Consider the following 14,143-nt stretch of genomic DNA (forward strand, 5'->3'; position numbering starts at 1 on the left):
GGGCACTGGGGAAGTGCTTGTTGACTCAGTGGCCAAGTTTGACAGGGGTTAATTTCCAAACAAGTCTGGAATTTTAAGGAGAAGACAAGATGGAAACAAAACAATGGTGACAGAACCTGGTCTGGAAAACATAGCTTAGAACTTTTGGTCATAAACTCTTAATGCTTGTTTTATTCAAGTTTTTAAGAGACGCTCAACATTTACTATTTAGGTTTTTAATGCAAAGAGGAGTCATTATTATCTTTTTTTCATGCACTGAAAGCTTTTACAGTATCTCCTGGTATCAGCTGTGATGTGATAATCTCATTAGAAATGAATATGGGGCAATTTCTCAGTTGGCAAATAGTAATGTCACTATAGACACCAATTCACAGGGTATTCAGTAAAGCATTATCATGCATTCCTGGAGACAAAGAGTACCTACAGTAAATGACATGAAATGGAGCAAACTTTCTGTAAAATAATTTCAACACTTTTAATATTATTTTCAGTGAAAACTATTTTTAACATTCCTCCAACTCAATCTACTTGGGTTGGCACAGAAGACAAAACTGATGTGTACATGAAATATGCTGATACTCTGATAAGAAGTAAAGTAAGCATGAACTGGACGTCTTAATTCATTATAATTGCTCGTAAGATAACAGAGAGTTTACTTGAAAGAGATCAAAGGAATTTCTTAGCATCTCTCTTTGGGAGAAAAGTCATCCATTTGGTTGGCTCATAATTACCAGATTATGTACGGCATGCATTGCAAAAGTTAAATTGTTTTTGGATGTTCATTTTCTGTAATTAATATAATTTTTCAGAAAACAGTAACTGATCTCTGAACTACATACTCATTCTTCAGTTAACCTAGTTCTTTTATAGAGATGATCTTACATACACAAGCATACTGTAGAAAGTGCAGTAATAAACGCCACATCTTAAAACCAACATAGCCTGTTAAGAAACATTTGGCTTCAGCCAGGTGCGGTGGCTCAAGCATGCAATCCCAACACTTGGGAGGCCTAGGCAGACAGATCACTTGAGGTCAGGAGTTCGAGACCAGCCTGGCCAACATGGCAAAACCCCATCTCTACTAAAAACACACACAAAAATTAGCCAGGCACAGTGGCACGTGCCTGTAATCCCAGCTACTTGGGAGGCTGAGGCTGGAGAATTGCTGGAACCCGGGAGGTGGAGGTTGTGGTAAGCTGAGATTGCACCACTGCACTCTAGCCTGGGAGACAGGTCGAGATTCCATCTCAAAAAAAAGAAAAAAAAACAGAAAGAAACATTTGACTCCATGCATGGTCCTGAGGATAAACTCGGAGATCTATGTGTATGCCCTTCTAGAAGCAGGTATATATGTTCTTTTTCCACTCTTTAGGATACATTAACATTACAGATATTGAATCTGTATATTTAAAATGAAAAAGAGTGAAACAACTGTCAATTCCTTCTCAAATTTATCCTTTAGAAAAGCAGTAAGTTGAAAGCTTAAAATCATGCCAATCTTTCAGGGAATGCATTGGATGGCAGACATCTCCGGCATAGACGTTGTATCTAACTAAGAAGCAGTGGGCCCAGTATTTTCATACATGAGGTTAATTGATGTAATTTCTCTTTTGTATAAACTATAGCACAAAACGCACTACTTCATTTGCTCATTTCCTTTCAGGATTCTTTCCTCTAAACTCCAGTATTCTTTATACCAAGCTTGTGTTTTCAAACTACCACTCTAATCCACAAAGACAAACTATTTGGCAATTACTTTCTTCTCCTTATAGACAGTCTTGTTTCAGGGCAAAGGAGCAAATGAGAACATATTAGATAAATTGTTGTAGGTGGTTTTACAGATATTTTCTTTAATGTAACACTACAGATAAAAAATGTACGAACTTTGATTAGTCCCACAGAAGAGAATTTAAAACTCTGCCTCCCAGAGCAAAGACTTGGCTCTTCTACTTATTCAATTAATTCTTACCATGCTGCTCTTGAGCTATTCCAGGAAGGGAAAGAAATAGAAACCTTTAGACTTCCTTTGAAGCAGTGCAACTAAAGTAAATATTCCCTGTAAACAATTTTCTGTCATCACGTATCTCAACATCTTAGCAGCAGAGAAGCAAAACTAATAATCATATTAAAAATTTAACTCACCAGTTCTTACAAGGCTTTCAGAGAGGGCTCCTTACTGGGAGACTTAGACACTTTGTATGTCTCCTTCAAGGATCTCAAACAGCTTTTCATACCATCACATCGGACAAGCATCCCAGCCGAATGCTCATCGTGTGTGAATGATCATTTGACAGCCTGGGCAGTTATATTGGAGCATCATTGGCAATAAAGTCATCACTGAGTAATCAGCGAATCTATCATAAAAAAGTTATTTAACTGCATGTATTTCTCCACCTGGCCTTCCTCTCCCCCAGTCCCCCACACATTTTTAACATCACTCAGAGGGAAGTTGGACTTCCTTCACCAACTCATCACTTTGGAGGAGCTTTGGGTGCCAGCCCTGAATACTGAACTGCAATTCTTATTCACCTATTGACTCCCTAACCTGGAAAACAATCAGGAGTTCACTGAGAGGACTTCCTGTGGGCACTGAATTTTGCATTGCACGGTGTGCAGCAAGAAAAGGGAGTGTGTGTTGAGGAAGAAGAGGGAGGCTATATAATGGTGGGGTGGGACAGACAAACAGTGATGATTACTTTTTCGATGAACAACAACATAGGACGTGGGTTTAGGATGAGAAGAGCAAGGGTTTTGTTTTTAACGATCTGTCGAGAGCCTGATGCACCTAAGCCTTGCCAGCCTGTTTGTTAAGTGAGTTACACATACAACACAGTGCCAAGAGCCCCAAGGAATTCATTCTCTGTGTCAACACCACAGGGTTGGGCAATGAGCAGGGCTACCACTCAGCAGGGTGGTGTCCCATCAACACTGATGAAACAGCAGGCAGTCTTCTGACCACACACCTTGGGGAAAATCATATCCCAGTAAAAATAACTTCCAGTGTTTCTCTTTTATTAGTTTCCTCGTGTTGTTTGTTTTTACAGCATTTAGGGAAAAAGGAAAGGGAGAAAGAAAAAAAAAAAAAAGCCTAATCTGAGTCTCTGTTTTCATTATTCTGCTTCTATAAATAAAAAATTGCTTATTTCTAATTATTTTGTGTGCCTCTGGCTCTCAGTAGGCACTCAAATAATATATAAAGTAGCGGTGTTAGCCCATTTTCTATTCTCAATAATAACCAAGGATTTGGGCATGCTGAAACCTGAAAAGTATTTTAACATGAATAAATATGACTCGGATTTTACCAAAAGGCAACGATTTGCCTCCCAGGGTCTCTATAAAACTTACTCATTGCAGAAATGTCTTATACCAGCTAGTGGTCAAAATTCCAGCACATCACATGATGTTTCTGGTCACTGAATGCTTTCAAGATCAAAGTTAAATGTCGAATGAAATGCTAAATCTCTGCAGCTTTAATTCCAGAGTAAGACTTCCTTTCCTCCCCACCCTACCTCCAGCTAAGGCATGCTTTTCGTGGTCCTGAAACAGAAGGCACACATGGGGAAGCTTCTGGCTTTCTCAATTGTCCTCCTCCCTCATTTCCCCTGCTGTGGTTACTGATCTCTCCACCTGGAGAGTAGCAGGAAAGGAAGGCGAAAAGGAGCAGAAGGTTCTTCTCCCACTGGCGCCGTCATGTGAAGATTTCAGGCAAACCTGAAGGGCATTTTTTTAAGTTCTTGGAAGCCAGGCCAGCTGGATCTCCCCCATCTGCAACTCCTGAGATGCGGGCGACGTCGTCTTTTCCTCCAACTGGTTTTCCAGTGGTGTCACTCTGCTGGAGTCTCCTCCTCATCCCAGATTTTGTGGGGCAAAAGTCCAAATCATTAAGGTTATCTGGTCCTGCATATTTGTTTGAGGGACTCTGAAAGTACAACCTAAATCAACTCCCCCTAGCCCTCGAGATCAGAAGTCTCTAGTGTAGATCTGGCAGGGATCAGGTGCCACCCACCTAGGTCCCCCAAGAGATGCACAATCAAATATCAACCTCTCTGAGGAGTGTCGCTGAAGCCTCAACATTGGATTGAGGCTAAGAGAGATGCATGCCATATCATTTGTTTTTATTTCATTTAGAAAACAAGAAAAAAGAAAGCCTAACTCCACTGGGGAAGAGGTAGGGCTATAATGCCATATAAACCTCTTCATAAGCCTTCACTTCTCTCATTGCTGTGAGGCCAGAGATCCATAGGGTTCCTGGCTATCTACATGGAAAATTCCTATAGGATGCCATTTTTTTCCATCTCATTTCACGATGATGTCAAATGAGTATCCCGTTACAATAAATATTCTCCAGAATAATTTGTCTTGATATGTGGATGGAGGACTTTGGAGTCAGACAGACATGGTATTCTGATTCCAGCACCCACTAGCTGTATGACCTCCAAAAAGTGCTTAATCACTTGGGGCATCAGCTTTCTCACCAGTAAGGCAGGCAGAAGTATACATCTTAGGCCCCTCTGATCAATAACCCTTTATTGATTAGATATAATGTCCCAGGGCATGGTGCCTGGCCAAAAGAAATGGATGATCCTTTTTGGCAATTTTGAGAAGACAGAAGTGAAAAGATTTTACTTTACGAGCTATGAAAATTACTGTGCTTTAAGATCATGAAAAGCACAGACTTTGGTATATGAATTCGTGGTGTAGATGCTTAATGAAATTGTTCAGAGTTGAACCTACCTGATATCTGACATTCCTATAACTGTGCCAACCATCAGAGGCATTGCATAGCAACCCTCAAGGTAACACTGGGCATGTCTTCATACTTGGGCCTGTACCCAGAAAGAACCCAATAGAGAGACTGTTGGTGGGAAATCCTGGAGTCCCACAGAAGAAGGACACATGCAATCAGAGATAAGCAAGAGAACACTCACTCTCAAAGACTCGACATGCCGCAATTGCATGAGCAAAGGTCAAGGCTTGATAATTAGGGCCCTGAATCAAGGAAAAAGCATCTCAATGCAAATCGGACAAGTGGGATGAGAGCAACACGGTGCTCACAGAAGGGTTCTCCTCTTAGCCATGCAGAAGGAAGAGACCTGGAGCCCCAGAATCCAGTTTACAGTCTCCCTATTGCAACATCCACAACTGCACAAGACAAACAGTAGTGAGCTCTGTATATATTCAGGATGGGCTCAACTATTCTTCTCCAAGCCATTTGCCAACTTCATAAATTCTAGAAACGTTAAAACACCGAAAGTGCTCTCAAATCTCTGGTTTGGGGACCCCCTCCTTGTCTATTAAAGTAAAGGTTATGGCACAGGAAAGGGCAAAAACACATGGAAAACCCCAGAATTCCTCCTATGTGTGTTACATGAAACATGGTTGGGGGTAGATCAAAGAAGGAACACAAAAAATTATGAATAGTTTCTGGGTATTTTTGCATATTTGTAGTTTTTAATTATCATTCACTTTCCATTTTTCAGGAGCAGATTTAATCATAGCCTTCTCCTTGCTATACTGCATTTCCATGTTTCAAGTTATAGCTTTATTATTAAACCAAAACCTAAGTCCTAGTAAATTACCTTTCTTTAACTGGCATCCTAGTTTACTCCAGGAGGAAGGGATCATGGAAATTTATTGCCTCTAAGATTCTTTCAGAGTGGTTTAAAGGGCCCTAGGATATTGACTTGAAATAGATGCTTCCAAATGCTATTGTTTATGCACTAATACAACAGCAGCCAATAAACATATTCAACTGAAATGTGCCCACAAGAGAACAAAATACATGTGTTGTACCTGTTTGACCCATCTACTTCACTTAGCCTATTAAACAACTCTCAAACCTATGCAATTATATATAAATATATATACACATATATTATATATAAAGACCTTTCGCCTGAAGTTTGTTAGAACCACACATACATCCAAAGAGAAGAGCCAGCTAAAAATAAAAACCCCACACATGCATGCACCTATATGTATGTATATATGTAATAAATTAACTACATTTAAATCATATACACAATAACTCCTGACTTAATGTCAATAGATTCTCAGAAATTTTTTTTTTTTTTTTTTTTTTGAGATAGGTTCTCACTATGACACCCAGGCTGGAGTACAGTGGCACGATCAGAGCTCACTGCAGCCTCGACCTCCCAGGCTTAAGCAATCCTCCCACCTCAGTCCCCTCAAGTAGCTGGGACAACAGGTACAAGCCATCACACCCAGCTAATTTTTGTATTTTTTTGTAGAGATGGGATTTCACCATGTTGCCCAGGCTGGTCTTGAACTCCTGAGCTCAAGCAATCCACTGGCCTCGGCCTCTCAAAGTGCTGAGATTATAGGCGTGAGCCTCCATACCTGGCTGATTCTTGGAAATTGCAACTTTAAGGGGAACGATATACAGCATATTGTTTCATTCAACATCATTTTGTTATAAAGTTGATGAGAACAAAAAATGGCTTTGTTATATGTGGCTTTGCTTAAAGTCACAGTTTCCAAAGACCTCCGAACAAGTGAGAACCTACTGTAATCATCTTTCTTCTTAACTTTCTTAAAGTCATGCAGTTGCATTATTTGTAATATAATATTTAACATACACATTTGTGAATATATACAAACTAAATATATTGAAGTTATATATAAAGGCATTTCCTCAAGTTTATCAAAACCATGCACACCAATATATTATTTATATAGCTTATATAACATATGTATGGTATACATATATACATATAAACATATTCTGTTCCCTTTAAGATTCTTAAAATCTTAACTATTTGAGGTACCTAAGATTCTCATTCTCTGAATTTTACTCTGTAAATTTACTCTGCTTTTCCAATGTATTTGGTGTCATGCTCACTTGGCAAAATCCCACAGCCTTACTGAATGATTGCTTCTCAAGAAAGTTGGTGGTGAGGCAGAATGTAAGTCAGAATGGACCCTATGCCTAACAGTAATCTGGTATTTCTAAAGTGTGTTTGAAGGAGATATTATGTTCTTTTTAAAGAGCATGTGTGATGGCCCCTGTTGAGTAAGTCTGAGAATTGTTGTGTTAAAAAAAAAAAATGGGAAGATCATTGACCACAAAAATGGGAGAGTTTCAAATGAACACGTGGCTATGAATTGAGGAGGCAAGGACTCATTCAGCACATTTTCCAGGCTTACATGATCATGGGGAAGCTGAAGGGAGAGGCTGTGCAACCAGCTTTCTGTTCCCTCCAGACGTTAGCTTGCACCAAGCAGCACAGGAGTTGGGTGCAAGTAAAATAAAGGCGAAAACTTTCAATCCTAGAAATGACTGGTTGAACCATGTTATCGCTGATATGCCATACTGATATCAGAATTGAAGAAAACAAATGTTCCTTGTTTATTTTTGAAGGTTCCTTTTCCTTATCGTTTTTTTGCTGGTGGTTTCTAGAATAGTTTTTTCCCCTTTATTTGCACATTCATTCTTGTGTTTGACTTTGATATTATCTATTCATGTTGTGGTCCTGATTGCTTAAGCACAACATAAGAAATTTTGAAAACATATATGAAACATATTAATAGATATTTTTTGCCTTTTGGCTTTTTTTGAGGAAGGAAGACCAACAGAGGTTGAACTCTCCACCCTGATCATTTTCAGGTATATGACTTGAGGCAAGGTACCTGACTTTCCTCATGCTCCATTTCTTTATTTCTGTAAGAAGAAGAATTCCATTGTTTACCTTGCAAAGTTGCCGAGTCAATGAAGTAAGAGATCATTCATAAAGTTCTAAGCACATTCTAATTGTTTGAGGGCTGGTGGTTATTACCACAGTTGCTATGAAACAATGAGCCAACTTTAACCATAAACTACTCACTCTTTCATCTCAGACACTCAGCATGTGGCCTTTCTAAACACTTTGGAGAAGTGACCAGAGCACTAAGCAACTTGCATAAGATGTGACAGGAACTCAGAGCCTTGCAGGTGGGCATGTGGTTTATTCAGAAGCAGCGACGACACAAGGCACACATTAGAGATGGCACTCAGCACTCTGCATGGTGAGCTCCAGCTGTGATTCCACTCAAGGAGAGAAGCTTCAGCGGGCAGGGCCAGTGGGTACCCCTCTTTGTGAATGTGGTGCAAGACACAGCAAAGGCCCAAGTTGCTGACATCCCCAGTTGTATCCATTATGGGTGCACAAACCCCTCACAGGTCCTGGAGGGAGGAGGCTACGCTAGAGGCAACATCAGGAGGGAAAGAAAAAAGGAAAAGAGGGAGAGAGGGCAGGAGAGGGGGAGGGAGTTTAGAAGGAGAACAGGAAGACAGGAAAAGAGAGAAGAAAGAAAGGAAGGGAAGGAAGCAGGGAGGGAGTCGAGCAGGAGGACAGGAAGGAAGGAAGGAAGACAGGAAAAGAGAGAAGGAGGAAAGAAAGGGAAGGAAGCAGAGAGGGAGGGAGTTGAGGAAGAGGACAGGAAGGGAGACAGGAAAAGAGAGAAGGAGGAAAGGAAGGGAGGGAAGGAGAGAGGGAGGGAGTTGAGGAGAACAGGAAGGAAGATGGGAAAAGAGAGAAGGAGGAAAGGAAGAGAAGGAAGCAGAGAGGGAGGGAGTCGAGGAGGAGGACAGAAAGGAAGACAGGAAAAGAGAGAAGGAGGAAAGGAAGGGAAGAAAAGAGAGAGTGCAGGAGGAGAACAGGAAGGAAAACAGGGAAAGAGAGAAGGAGGAAAGGAAGAGAGGGAAGGAGTCAAGGAGGAGGACAGGAGGAAGACAGGAGGAAAGGAAGGGAAGGAAGGAGAGAGGGAGAGAGTGGAGGAGGAGATCAGGAAGGAAGACAGGAAAAGAGAGGAGGAGGAAAGGAAGGGAGGGAAGGAGAGAGGGAAGGAGTCGAGGAGGAGGACAGGAAGGAAGACAGGGAAAGAGAGAAGAAGGAAAGGAAGGGAGGAAAGGAGAGAGGGAGGGAGTCGAGGAGGAGGACAGGAAGGAAGACAGGGAAAGAGAGAAGGAGGAAAGAAAGGGAGGGAAGGAGAAACAGAGAGAGGGGCAAACGAGGAGGGAACTGTTTGGAGTCAGGAGCCCTAAATCCCAGAACAATATGATGATAAAGGGTGGGGAGTAATGAAGCCTGAGCCCCTCTCTCAGATGTCTAGTTATGTCTAGTCAGTGAGAATCCTGGCAGGACAGAGGAAATTTGAACTCATGGTAAGGTCTGACCACATGCTTCACTTCTCCACATTTTTGGAGCACACATCCTCCCTTCACATGTGCTATTTTAGAATAGTGTGTGTCTACTTAGGCACTAACATTACGGATATTACGAAACATGATCTGTAATCATTAGTGAAGGCTATAAAGCTGATGCTGGAATTTCTACTTTCTTGTTATTAACAGGAAGCTACATTTTATTATTTTCATAGGCATGTCTTTGATCCCTTTGTCCATTTTTTGAGAGCTGATTTAAAAATTAAATAATATAAACCGTAAATACACTTTACCTTAATATGTACATTGCATTATGCTGAAATCAAATAAAATGGTTGAAAGCAATGATGTCTCCCCTCCTCCCTGTAAGGATACCTGGAGAAAAGACCAAGACACAAGAACACTGACCAGTGTTCACACAAATATCAAATGTTAGGGCTGGGTGCCATGGCTCCTGTCTGTACTTCCAGCACTTTGGAAGGCCAAGGCAGGTGGATCACTTGAGGTCAGGAGTTTAAGACTAGCCTAGCCAACATGGTGAAACCCCGTCTCCACTAAAAAATATAAAAATTAGCCAGGCATGGTGGTGGGCACCTGCAGTCCCAGCTACCCAGGAGGCTGAGGTGGCAGGATCGCTTGAACCCGGAAGGGTGGGGTTGCAGTGAGCCAACATCATGCCACTGCACTCCAGCCTGGGCGACACAGTGAGATCCTGTCTCAAAAAATAAAATAAAATAAAAATAAATGTTGGTAAACTTAACACATTTGCTACTTCTTTACATTAAAATGATAATCCTGGCTGGGCGCGGTGGCTAACGCCTGTAATCCCAGCACTTTGGGAGGCTTAGGCAGGCGGATCACAATGTCAGGAGATCGAGACCATCCTGGCTAACATGGTGAAATCCCGCCTCTACTAAAAAATACAAAAAAATTAGCCGGGGGCATAGTGGCGGGCACCTGTAGTCCCAGCTACTCGGGAAGCTGAGGCAGGAAAATGTCGTGAATCCAAGAGGCAGAGCTTGCAGTGAGCCGAGATCGCGCCACTGTACTCCAGCCTGGGCGACGGAGCGAGACTCCGTCTCAAAAAAAAAAACCAAATAAATAAAATAACAACAATAATAATAATCCTAAGCCCCCTCCCCACAATGAAGTAGCTGGTATACCCCGGAGGGGGTCAATGGTCTAGACCATTGGATGTCCTGGTTGAAAGGCAGATGCTGAGTCGGTCAGTCTGGGGGTGGCAGCTGGGATTTTGCATTTCTAGTGAGCTCCCAGTAGATGCTGGCACTACCAGTTCAGATCACATCTGTTATCCACCACTGCAGAGAAGCAAACCGGATCTCTCGCTCAGAGCCAGTTTGTACTCTGATGGTGAAGGGGTTCAAAAACAATGACCCTCCCCACACACAAGTACCAGATACGTCCGAGAGTACAAAACCAGGAGTGGCGAATTCAGCCATTTATGTCAGGCTCCCTTCCAGAGCTCACTGGGCTGGGAGGAAACCAGCAGCGGGAAGGGGTGAGAATATTCAGTGCCTCTGAAGCAAGAGACTTCCTAAGTCAACATTGCTAAGCCAGCTATATAGGGGAAGAAGGCAGGTAAGTCTGCAGCAAGGAGCTCATATTGAGGCCCCATCAGATGAAGTCAGAGCTTTCTGGTCTCTCAGCATCATCAAGAAAAGTGGACTGTGTATAGCCACTGAGAAAGATGGTCCCTAGTCCAATCTGTTACCCTCCATCTACACTGGGCAAGATGTGTGCCCCAGAAAAGTAAAGAGAATAATGGGGCAAAGGGGGCTCACAGAAAACAGATATAGCAGACTGGAAATCAAATACAACAGATAACAAAAGCACAGAGACACAGGAACCAGGACAACAAACTAAGGAAGTTGAAATAAGCTAAGACTTCATAGAGGATGGCATATGTATACACACACAATAAATGGCATGTTTAAGTTTGTATGTTGTGTGAAAGAAGATCGTCTGTTTATCTGTTCCATTGTTAATGTGTTTTTGATGCCATCATACCGTAGTTTACTGGATCATTTCTACTGTATCTTAAAATTGTCAGGAAAAGTAACTTATTGTCCCATGGGGAAAACACAATTGTACAAAAGTAAACTGTAATTCATGGAAGGAAATGTATCCCTGTCAGCATAGAAGCTGGCCATCTTTGGCTGTTGGAGAATTATGAAAAGCTAAAAACTAACTTGTTATATGTGTACAAACCACATTGCTAGAACAAAATTTCATTCTTTTCCAAACTAGCTTGTGACAGAGAAGCATTCACACAGTCAGTTTGTTTTCTTTTTTTTAAGCAAAGAGGAGTCTTCCATCTTATGCATAGAAGTGATGTTACTGAAAAGTATAGAAAATAAGACTTATAAAAAAATAATGTGAAGCATGTTTTCACATCTATGGAGAGCTGAAGTACCTAAGGTTTCCCAATCTGTCTCTTCCACAATCACTGTGAGGCTTTGCCATTTCGTCAAAATGGGACTGGGGCCTTTTTTCCTTTGAAAAATACTCTTTATTGGCCAGGCCTGGTGGCTCACGCCTGTAATCCCAGCACTTTGAGAAGCCGAGGTGGGCAGATCACTAGGTCAGGAGTTCAAGACCAGCCTGGCCAATATGGTAAAACCCCATCTCTACTAAAAAATACAAAAATTAGCTGAGTGTGGTGGCTGGTGCCTGTAATCCCAGCTACTCGGGAGGCTGAGGCAGGAGAATCACTTGAAGCCGGGATGCTGAGGCTGCAGTGAGCAGAGATTGCACCACTGTGCTCCAGCCTGGGCGACAGAGTGAGACTCTGTCTCATTAAAAAAAAAAAAAAGAAGAGAAAAAGAAAAATACTCTTTTTTAATTTAATGACTAAACAGAAATGTGAGGTGGTTACGATACCAAAAAAATAACAGAAACTCTGACATGTGTGCAACCATTTGTTTCCAGAGAATGGAAAGAAACTGGGAGGGAGAATTCTCAAGACTCCAGGTGGAAAATACTGTCATACTTACTGTAGGTACCACAGCAATGTGTGTGGAATGCATCTATTATGGAATTGTGTTCCCCAAAAATATATGTTGGAGTCCTCATCCCCACTACCTCAGAATGTGACCTTATTTGGAAACAGGATCTTGTCAGAGGTAATCAAATTAAAATGTAGTCATTAGGGTGGTCCTTAGTCCAATAAGAATGGTGTTCTTTAAAAAGGAGAAAATTTGGACACAGAGACACACACAGAGGGAAGACAACAGGACAAGATACAGGGAAAAGAAAGCAGGTTCAAGCTGAGGAGAAAGGCCTGGAACAGGTCCTTTCCTCACAGACCTCAGAAGGAATTAAGACTGCTGACATCTTGATCTAGGACTTCTGGCCTCCAGATCTGTGACACAATATACATCTGTTGTTTAGGTTACTTAGTCTGTGGTACATTATTATGGCAGCTGTAGCAAACTAATACAGAAACCATGAATGACTGTATTTGAGTCACACAAGTCCCTTCCTAATTTGCTCATAAATTGCCTTCTCTGAAATTCCGTGTCCTCAAAGGGAAATCACGATTGCGTTAAACGGGGGAAGCTATCTTATAGCACCAGCTGTAAGAACACATAATTTTATTGACTATATATTATGCACTAGTACTAAGGGCCTGGCCTGCCTCACCTCCTTTATCACCTCCATTTTACCCAGGAGGAAACAGACACAGATGCATTTTGTCTATCACAGATGATAATTCTTGCTGAATCCAGGCGTGCCCCCATCCACCATGTAGGCACTAAACTAGAAATACATCCTTATGTTTACACCTGTTTTTTGTTTTGTTTTGTTTTTATCTTTTTCCCCTTTTGTGGATAACAGGGTCTCGCTATATTGCCCAGACAGTTCTTAAACTCCTGGGCTCAAAGTATTCCCGCAACTCCCACCTCTGCCTCCCTAAGTACTGGGATTACAGGTGTGAGCCACTGCGCCCCACACACCCTCACATTTTTAAAGTCTTAAAACTGTCTTATTTCCGCTTCTCAAAAGGTCCAATCCTTGTCCTTAAACGTGAATATACCGCATAAACGAACACAAAATACAAACAGGGACAAGAAAGTATTTTTCTGACGATGGCAAGGGGGGGGGGAAAAGAAAGCTGTTTAGGTGGCATTTGAAAAGTTAAAAAAGGAAGAAAACTCAGAGCAGCCCAAAAGACAGATGATACCTAAGAAGGAACAACCAGCAAGGCATGTTGACTATTAGTATTATTTCAGCATCCTTCTTGCGCAGCTTGGCTTTGCTCTGAGACAATGCACCAGCCTGGGACACTCAGAGATGCAGGCACGGAGGTGGTGCATCCTCTCCGCACACTGCGCATGCGCGGCTGCCGGTTCAAGTCGCGGTCCAGGACCGCAGGGAGGCGGGCAAGCGAAACTGAGAAAAACCCACCCACGGTCCAGGGGCTGGCGGCTCGGGCGAACCCACCCAGGGACCTCGTGACCAAGGCCATTTGTCTGCAACCTGATGGCTAGCAGTGATGCCACCCTGAGAAACTTCAACCCCCTCTCCTCACTCGACAGTCCCTTGTACTGTCCCTCCTTCCTCATTCACACCTGATACAAAGTCAAGCAGTGAATTTGCCCTCTCGGCTCTGCGCGGCCGCTGACTGCGTAGCTTGGACCGATTCCGGGTGTGAAGTGAGGAGGAGTTGATACGGGTAAACGTATCACGCCGGCCCGCGACGTATCCCTGGTCTGCAGCTGCTGCTGCGGCGAAAGCCCGAGGTGCGCGTGCGCGGAGCGGCACTGGGCAGCCCAGGACGCTAGGGCTCCCAGCCGCCCGGCGAGGGGCCGCGGGAGGCGCGTGCGCAGAGCGGCCCCTTTATTGGCCAGGCCTGGTGGCTCACGCCTGTAATCCCAGCTACTCGGGAGGCTGAGGCAGGAGAATCACTTGAAGCCGGGATGCTGAGGCTGCAGTGAGCAGAGATTGCACCACTGTGCT

At 42.7% G+C, this 14,143-nt stretch overlaps 1 protein-coding gene across 1 annotated transcript in view; it reads right to left on the reverse strand.

Annotated features, from left to right (window-relative positions):
* Positions 1 to 14,143, reverse strand: part of STS (steroid sulfatase (microsomal), isozyme S) — a 206,672-nt gene that overhangs the window by 191,440 nt on the left and 1,089 nt on the right. The gene's annotated exons all lie outside the window — the stretch shown is intronic.

Source organism: Mandrillus leucophaeus, unplaced genomic scaffold (genome assembly GCF_000951045.1).
Source record: "Mandrillus leucophaeus isolate KB7577 unplaced genomic scaffold, Mleu.le_1.0 Scaffold1008, whole genome shotgun sequence".
Classification (NCBI taxonomy): Eukaryota; Metazoa; Chordata; class Mammalia; order Primates; family Cercopithecidae; genus Mandrillus; species Mandrillus leucophaeus.